Here is an 8,966-nt window from a genome sequence, read left to right as displayed (position 1 = left end):
AGTGAGACCACGAACAGTTTAATGGCTGTGACAGACGAGAGGCCACTAACCTTCTAGGGTCATGCACCCCTGCATAACCTGGGTATAGAGTGAGGAAGGAGTGCTGTAACACCATAGAAATCATGGTTCAGTCTGTTGTGGACAATAAAGGTTGGTGCCTTTTTTAATGATATTTCCTTGCGTCATCTCTGCCTTAGCGCTCCGTTCAGACCGCACTGTTTCCTTTTCTCATTATTTAAACTCATTCCTAGCTCTCTACTTTGCCAGGTATAGGGTTTTTATTAGCTTACATAAAACTCTTCACGGCCGGGGGTGCAGATGTACAGAGTGCGGCAAGCCTGACGACGGCCCACCTGGCGCTTCCACGGGTCTTTTCTACTTGGATGGACTTTGTGATGTGTATTGGCTGAAGCACCCAAGAAGATCCGGCGGTCACACCCCCATCACAGGTGAGCAGGAGTAATTTTTCTACAGAGCGGTGGTGCGGTCAGCTGTATTTTCTCATAGATCGATAGGAAATTAAAGGGTTGAATATAAACATATGTTATTGATGTAATTGAAATTTACCATGTAAAACATTGTGTTCTGGTCGCAGAGGAGGTGAACTTACCAGTATACTGACTCCAGCTGATGGTGTTACTGACAGAGGTTACATTATCCTGCTGTAACTGAGATGGATGATGTGATGTTTATTCCTTTTACACCCACTCCTCTGTCACATTTAACACACTTGGCAGATGCAAAGGAGGTGATATATATTTGGCACAACCAGTGTTGGGATGGTTGCTGCCAGTAGTACTAGCGGTGGTGTTGCTGCTAGTGTTTTTACTGAGTTTTTTCTATGTGAGCTGTTTTTTGATATTAGTGGTAGGACCCGCAATATTATGAGGACCCTTGACGTTGGGTTGCGGGATTTACTTTATTTTGGCCAAAATATTAAACCAATACCTCATATAGTGTATGTGTGCATCATATGCATACATTTTTTTGCACTATATCATATCCTTTTTTGCAGGATGTGGCCAGGCCTTTTTATGTTGGTTAGGTTTTTCTGGGATGTCTGTCACTGTGGGCTGCATATTATAGTGCTGGGCAGCCCGCCTGTTAATACAAGGGGTGTCATTAATAGGTTGCATACAGACACTGTGCACCACACTTATCAGTGTGACTGGCGTCCTATGTGAGTTATATCAATGTGCATTTTTTCTACTAGGCAGCCAACCCCTGCAATGTTTGGTTGGTGTGGGGGTGGCTGTTTTTAATAAGTAGTTTGCACCTGTGCTGCTCCTAGCCTTTATCAGCGGAGGCTAGGGTTCAGACAGGGTTTTGGGAAGGCCGTATCTCATGGTATGTATTTTTTCTGAGTTTTTTCTATGTGAGCTGTTTATTCCTTTTACACCCACTCCTCTGTCACATTTAACACACTTGGCAAATGCAAAGGAGGTGATATATTTGGCATAACCAGTGTTGGGATGGATGCTGCCAGTAGTACTAGTGGTGGTGTTGCTGCTAGTGTGTGCCACATTTTTTGTCATGTTATGTTTTATTTATTCTCTCAAACTAACACGCTCATTGTCAGTGCTACAATTTGGCTTAATATACATTTTGAAAACAAGTAAAACATTTAAGTCATTTGTAAAAATCTTTTACCACACTTAGACAACCCAGAAAAAATATGAAATCAACTAGGAATGCTAAAAAGGGTTCAGGTGATGGCTAAATAGTTGCTGCTAGGGTTGAACGAAACTGATCGGACAAATTCAAAAATTCATGAAACCGGACCCGATCCTAGTGTGGGATTGGCCATGAGGTCGCCGATCTGCGTGCAAAAGTCGCGTTTCGTATGACGCTTTCAACGCCATTTTTCAGTCAATGAAGGAGGACGCAGAGTGTGGGCAGCGTGATGACATAGGTCTCGGTCCCCACCATCTTAGAGAAGGGCATGACAGTGATTAGCTTGCTTTCTGCGGTGTCACAGGGGCTATAAAGGGGCGTGCACGCCGACCGTCATCTTACTTCTGCCAATCTTAGCATAGGGAGAGGTTGCTGCAGCTTCATCAGAAGAAGGGATATAGTTAGGGAGGGAAGATTAACCCCCAAATTGCTTGTGCTGTAGCGATTTCCATTGTCCAACACCACCTTTTTTTTGCAGGGACAGTGGAGTTTATATTTTTGTGCATCAGCTCTGTAGCTTATTAAGCTGCCTTATAAGGCTCCCTGATAGCTGCATTCCTGTTTGTACGCCTCAGTGCAACCCAACTGCTTTTTTTAAAGCAAAAATCCTGTTGCTCCTTTCTGCACAGTTATCTTGTTTATTTGTCCACACTTTTGTGTGCAGCAGTCCTTTTTATTGCTGCAATACTTTTCCTGAGATTATTGTAGGGAGATTGAAATTGTACTACAGTCCTTGTATTTTTTCATATATCTTCCAGCCACGTTCTGCCACTTACATTGTGTTGTTTTATACACAGGGCCTGAGTTTTGGTTCAGTCTCCCCCCCAAAAAAAAAGGGAGATTTAAATTCTCAACAAGTTTATATACACCTTCTACCTTGTTTTACAGTACCATATAATGGTTGTTATTTTGGTTAGATTTTCCAAAAAATGAGGAAGTCTGGTGGAAGAGCCCGTGGGCGGTGGTTGCCACCTGGTACTGATGGTGGTGATGGTGCATCTGGTGGTAGTGGCAAAAGCACTATAGCACCTAAGGCTGGAGATGTTGAGCCAGCGTCATCGTCTGGCTACAAAAGGCCTTGAAGGCTCCCTTATCTGGGAGTAGGAAAACAGCTTCTAATGCCGGAACAGCAGGAAAAAGTTTTGGCTTTCCTTGCTGACTCAGCCTCTAGCTCTTTCGCCTCCTCTTCAGAAAGTTCCAAATATAAAAGCAGCGAGTTGTCAGTGGATGCTCCCGGTCAGGAACAAGACGTTCCTTCACCCAAACCAAAAGTGAAGGCGACACTACAGGTTACTCCATGGAGCTCTTTTCACATACTGTGCCTGGGTTAGAAAGGGAAATTGTTAACTCCCCATTACAAGATGAATCGGACATGGAGTGCACTGATGCACAGCCACAGCTAGATTATAATGCTGTTCCATTGACTCAGATCACTACATTACCCTCGCAGTGTACTGAGCCAGAATTTGACCCTGATGAGACTATGGTGCCCCGTCCGAACGCTATAGCACCTTACATGGTGACACAGAGGAAGGTGCACATGACATTGAAGAGGAGGTGATAGATGACCCATTTGTTGACCCAGATTGGCAGACATTGGGGGAAGAGGGTGCAACTTCCAGTAGCTCAGAAGCGGAGGAGGATGATCCGCAGCAGCCATCTACATCGCAACAGCTTTCATCTGGCAGGCCTGTATCAGGCCAAAAATGTTTGTCAAAAACAAAAACAGTTTTAGGATAGCGTGGCCATCCGGTGAAAGTAGCACAGCGTGCAATGCCTGAAAAGGTATTCCATAGTAGGAAGAGTGCAGTGTGGCAATTTTTTAACCAAAATCCGAATGCTCAGTCAAAAGTTATCTGTAAGAAATGCTCAAAGACATTTAGCAGAGGGAAGAATCTTCAAAATTTAAATACAACGTGCATGCTTAGACATTTAACCAGCATGCACTTGCAAGCCTGGACTAACTACCAAATATCCCGTACCGTTGGTGCACTTGCTCAGAATGAAGGTAGTCTGCAACGCTACGTTGCTTCCCTCACTGTAAGCCCACCAATTAGGACACCACCGGCAGCAAATGTGGAGGTATCGTCGCAAAGCCAAAGCAGTCAGGAAATCACAAGGTTATTGGTAGGAAACACTGTATGTAGGCCAACATCAAGAATACCATCACCAACCCTCTCTCAATCCGCCATGTCTACCACCACCATCGCTAGTCCCACCATATGCAGCACTCCAGTCCAGCTCACCCTACAAGAGACTCTCGTTAGGAAAAGAAAGTACTCATCCTCTCATCTGCGTACACAGGGTTTGAACACCCACATTGCTATACTAATCTCGTTAGATATGATGCCCTACCGGTTGGTTAAAAGTGAAGCCTACGTAGTACCACGCTATGACCTACCCAGCTGGCACTTCTTTGAGAGAAAAGCCATCCCAGCCCTCCACCAGCATGTCAAAGACCGCATTGTCCATGCACTGAGGCAATCAGTCAGTGGAAAGGTGAACCTCACAATAGATGCATAGACCAGTAGGCATGGCCAGGGACGTTACGTGTTTATCACGGCGCCCTGGGTTAATGTGGTGGATGCAGGGTCCACAGGGGACAGCCATAGTGGAACAGTTCTGCCTAGCCCACGGTCTAGGAAACAGTTGGCTGTTGGCATTTGCCACCCCTCCTCCTCCTCGTTCTCCTCCAGAAGTGAAAGCTCGTCCACAGAGCGCAGTCGCATGACCACTACATCCGCAGCTGCCAGTGTTGCACACGAGGTGTTCCATTATCGAACAGCTAGTGGTAAGCATCAGCAGGCTGTGTTACAAATGAAGTGTTTGGGTGACAACAGACACACCGCGGAAGTACTGGCTGAGTACTTGCAGCAACAAACTCAGTCATGGTGTACATCTTGGGGCAGGCAAGGTAGTCAGTGATAACGGAAGGAATTTTATGGCTGCCATAGCCCTTTCAGAACTGAAACACATACCTTGCTTGGCTCTTGGCTCACACCTTGAACCTGGTGGTGCAGTGCTTCCTCAAAAATTATCCAGAGTTACCAGCCCTGCTCCTGAAGGTGCAAAGTCTTTGCTCGCACATCCGCCAGTCGCTTGTGCACTCCAGCCGTATGCTGAACCATCAGCGAACCCTGAATCGTCCCCAGCACCGCCTAATAATCGTCATTGCAACAAGGTGGAACTCCACACTGCACATGTTTCAGAGGCTGTGCGAACAGAGGCGTGCTGTAACTAATTTGTGGGAGGATACACATACACAGGCAGGCACCTGGATGGCAGACATGGAGTTGTCTGGTGTGCAGTGGTCAAAGCTACAAGACCTCTGTCAAGTCCTTCAGTGTGAGGAATGCACACGGCTGGTAAGTGGAGACGACGCCATCATAAGCATGAGCATCCCACTAATGCGTCTGTTGATGCAAAGGTGCAGGCGTCTGCAGCCGAGGAGGAGGGAAGCCTTGATGACAGTCAGCCATTGTCTGCTCAGGGAACTCTCCTGGACGAGGTGGCGGACGAAGAGGAGGAGGAGGAGGAGGATGATGGGGATGAATATTTATGGGAGAAGGATGCTTCTCAGGGGACAATAGAAACTGTTGGCATTGCAAGGTCAGGTACAGGGTTTTTGCGGGACACAAGTGATGTTGATTTGCAAGAAAGTGCTCCTCAACCCAGCACACACAGTGAATTGACACCTGGAACATTGGCCCACATGGCTGAGTATGCCTTGTGCATCCTAAAAAGGGACCCCCGCATTATCAAAATAATGACCGATGACGATTACTGGTTGGCCTGCCTCCTGGATCCACGATATAAAGGAAAATTACAAAATATCATGCCACAAGAGAACCTTGAGCAAATATTGGCTACCAAACAAGCAACTCTTGTAGACCGTTTGGTTCAGGCATTCCCAGCACACAGCGACGGTGATGGTTCTCACACGAGCCGTAGGGGGCAACATGGCAGAGGTGTTAGAGGTGCACAAATCCGAAGTGGTGTTGGACAGAGAGGTTTTATGACCAGCTTGTGGAGTGATTTCGCAATGACCGCTGACACGACAGGTACTGCTGCATCGATTCAAAGTGACAGGAGACATCATTTATCTAGTATGGTTACGAACTACTTTTCTTCCCTTATCGATGTTCTCCCTCACAGGTCATTCCCCTTTGATTACTGGGCATCGAAAACAGACACCTGGCCTGAATTGGCAGAATATGCATTACAGGAGCTTGCTTACCCTGCTGCTAGTGTGCTATCAGAAAGAGTCTTCAGTGCTGCTGGTTCAATACTAATGGAAAAAAGGACACGTCTGGCTACCCTGAATATTGATGATCTAACCTTCATTAAAATGAACCAATCATGGATTTCTAATTATTTTGCTCCACCTTCCCCTGCTGACACATAGCTTGCCTGAAAAATGTCTTGCTTTTGGCCTCCTATTACTGACTTCTCCAATTCCTCCATTTGCAGCTGCTGAATGTCCACCATAGGCCATTTTTATACCTCCCTAAATGGGCTGACTCCCCCCACAGGGCCGTGGTCACCACCTGGCGCAAGCACCCGTGCGAGTGCCATTTGTCTGGACAGGTGGGTGGGCCCACTATTGGGCGACGGCACTGGCACAGGGTCCCTCATAGTACAATGAAGTGTCTCTGATGGTGGTGGTGCACAATCAATGTCAGACACACCGTCATAATATGAGGGGCCCTGTGCCAGTACCGCCGCCCACGAGACAGTGTTCCCCCCAGCTCGAACAGTGCTCTACCACTTGCAATACTTTCCTCTCCCTGCTCCACCACTGTGTAGTCTGTGCAGTTAAATCCTTCAATGGCACTGCCAATACAAATTTGTTGAAATGATAGTTAAAATATACAGGGCCCTGGCCTCCATTTAGACCAGTTAATACTTTGCGCCTACTACCACTGTCTGCTACACGGCAGAGGAGCTTACCCCTGTACCTAGCTTTGCCACCTGTTTGTTTATGAACAATTTTTTGGCAGACTTTTTGCCCACTTTATAATTTGGGCCTACTAACTGTGTCTGCCACTCATTACAGTTTTCCTCCACTGAACAACGCAATGCCGCCTGTTTAGTCCTGTTACCACATTTGAACTTCATTTAGCCTACTTTATTATTTGGGCCTACTAACTGTGTCTGGCACTCATTACAGATGTCCTCCACTGAACAAACCTATGCCACCTGTTTAGCCCTGTTTCCAATTTTGAACTGCTTTTAGCCTACTTTTGTATTGTGGGCCTACAAACTGTGTGTGCGCCACTCATCACAGTCGTCCTCCACTGAACAAAGCTATGCCACCTGTTTAGTCCTGTTTCCAATTTTGAACTGCTTTTGGCCTACTTTTGTTTTGTGGGCCTACAAACTGTGTCTGTGCCACTTATTACATTACAGTCATCCTCCACTGAATAAAGCTATGCCGCCTGTTTAGTCCTGTTTCCAATTTTGAACTGGTTTTAGCCTACTTTTGTATTGTGGGCCTACAAACTGTGTCTGCGCCACTCATTACAGTCATTCTCCACTGAACAAAGCTATGCCGCCTGTTTAGTCCTGTTTCCAATTTTGAACTGCTTTTAGCCTACTTTTGAATTGTGGGCCTACAAATTGTGTCTGCGCCACTCATTACAGTCGTACTCCACTGAAAAAATCTATGCCACCTGTTTAGTCCTGTTTCCAATTTTGAACTGCTTTTAGCCTACTTTTGTATTGTGGGCCTAGAAACTGTGTCTGCGCCACTCATTAAAGTCGTACTTCACTGAACAAAGCAATGCCGCCTGTTTAGTCCTTTTACCAATTTTGAACTGCTTTTAGCCTACTTTTGTATTGTGGGCCTACAAACTGTGTCTGCGCCACTTATCACAGTCGTACTCCACTGAATAAAGCTATGCCACCTGTTTAGTCCTGTTTCCAATTTATTTTGAACTGCTTTTAGCCTACTTTTGTATTGTATTGTGGGCCTACAAACTGTGTGTGCGCCACTCATTACAGTCGTCCTCCACTGAACAAAGCTATGCCACCTGTTTAGTCCTGTTTCCAATTTTTAACTGCTTTTAGCCTACTTTTGTATTGTGGGTCTACAAACTGTGTCTGCACCACTCATTAAAGTCGTACTCCACTGAACAAAGCAATGCCGCCTTTTTAGTCCTTTTCCCAATTTTGAACTGCTTTTAGCCTACTTTTGTATTGTGGGCCTAGAACTGTGTGTGCGCCACTCATGACAGTCGTCCTCCACTGAATAAAGCTATGCCACCTGTTTAGTCCTGTTTCCAATTTTGAACTGCTTTTAGCCTACTTTTGTATTGTGGGCCTACAAACTGTGTCTGCGCCACTCATTAAAGTCGTACTCCACTGAACAAAGCAATGCCGCCTGTTTAGTCCTTTTACCAATTTTGAACTGCTTTTAGCCTACTTTTGTATTGTGGGCCTACAAACTGTGTCTGCGCCACTCATCACAGTCGTCCTCCACTGAATAAAGCTATGCCACCTGTTTAGTCCTGTTTCCAATTTTGAACTGCTTTTAGCCTACTTTTGTATTGTGGGCCTACAAACTGTGTCTGCGCCACTCATTAAAGTCGTACTCCACTGACCAAAGCAATGCCGCCTGTTTAGTCCTGTTCCCAATTTTGAACTGCTTTTAGCCTACTTTTGTATTGTGGGCCTAAAAACTGTGTGTGCGCCACTTATTACAGTCGTCCTCCACTGAACAAAGCTATGCCGCCTGTTTAGTCCTGTTTCCAATTTTGAACTGCTTTTAGCCTACTTTTGTATTGTGGGCCTACAAACTGTGTCTGCGCCACTCATTAATGTCGTACTCCACTGAACAAAGCAATGCCACCTGTTTAGTCCTTTTCCCAATTTTGAACTGCTTTAAGCCTACTTTTGTATTGTGGGCCTACAAACTGTGTCTGCGCCACTCATCACAGTTATCCTCCACTGAATAAAGCTATGCCGCCTGTTTAGTCCTGTTTCCGATTTTGAACTGCTTTTTGCCTACTTTTATATTGTGGGCCTACAAACTGTGTCTGCGCCACTCATTACAGTCGTTCTCCACTGAACAAAGCTATGCAGCCTGTTAAGTCCTGTTTCCAATTTTGAACTGCTTTTAGCCTACTTTTGTATTGTGGGCCTACAAACTGTGTCTGCGCCACTCATTACAGTCGTCCTCCACTGAACAAAGCTATGCCGCCTGTTTAGTCCTGTTTCCAAGTTTGGCATCTGGCGATAAGAATGTCATCCATGATCCTCTAGTGGATAGGAAGGACATTGTCTTTCCTCCC

The sequence above is a fragment of the Ranitomeya imitator genome, chromosome 5 (genome assembly GCF_032444005.1).
Source record: "Ranitomeya imitator isolate aRanImi1 chromosome 5, aRanImi1.pri, whole genome shotgun sequence".
NCBI lineage: Eukaryota > Metazoa > Chordata > Amphibia > Anura > Dendrobatidae > Ranitomeya > Ranitomeya imitator.
The sequence above is the reverse complement of the archived record's forward strand: the minus strand, read 5'-3'. Positions refer to the sequence as shown.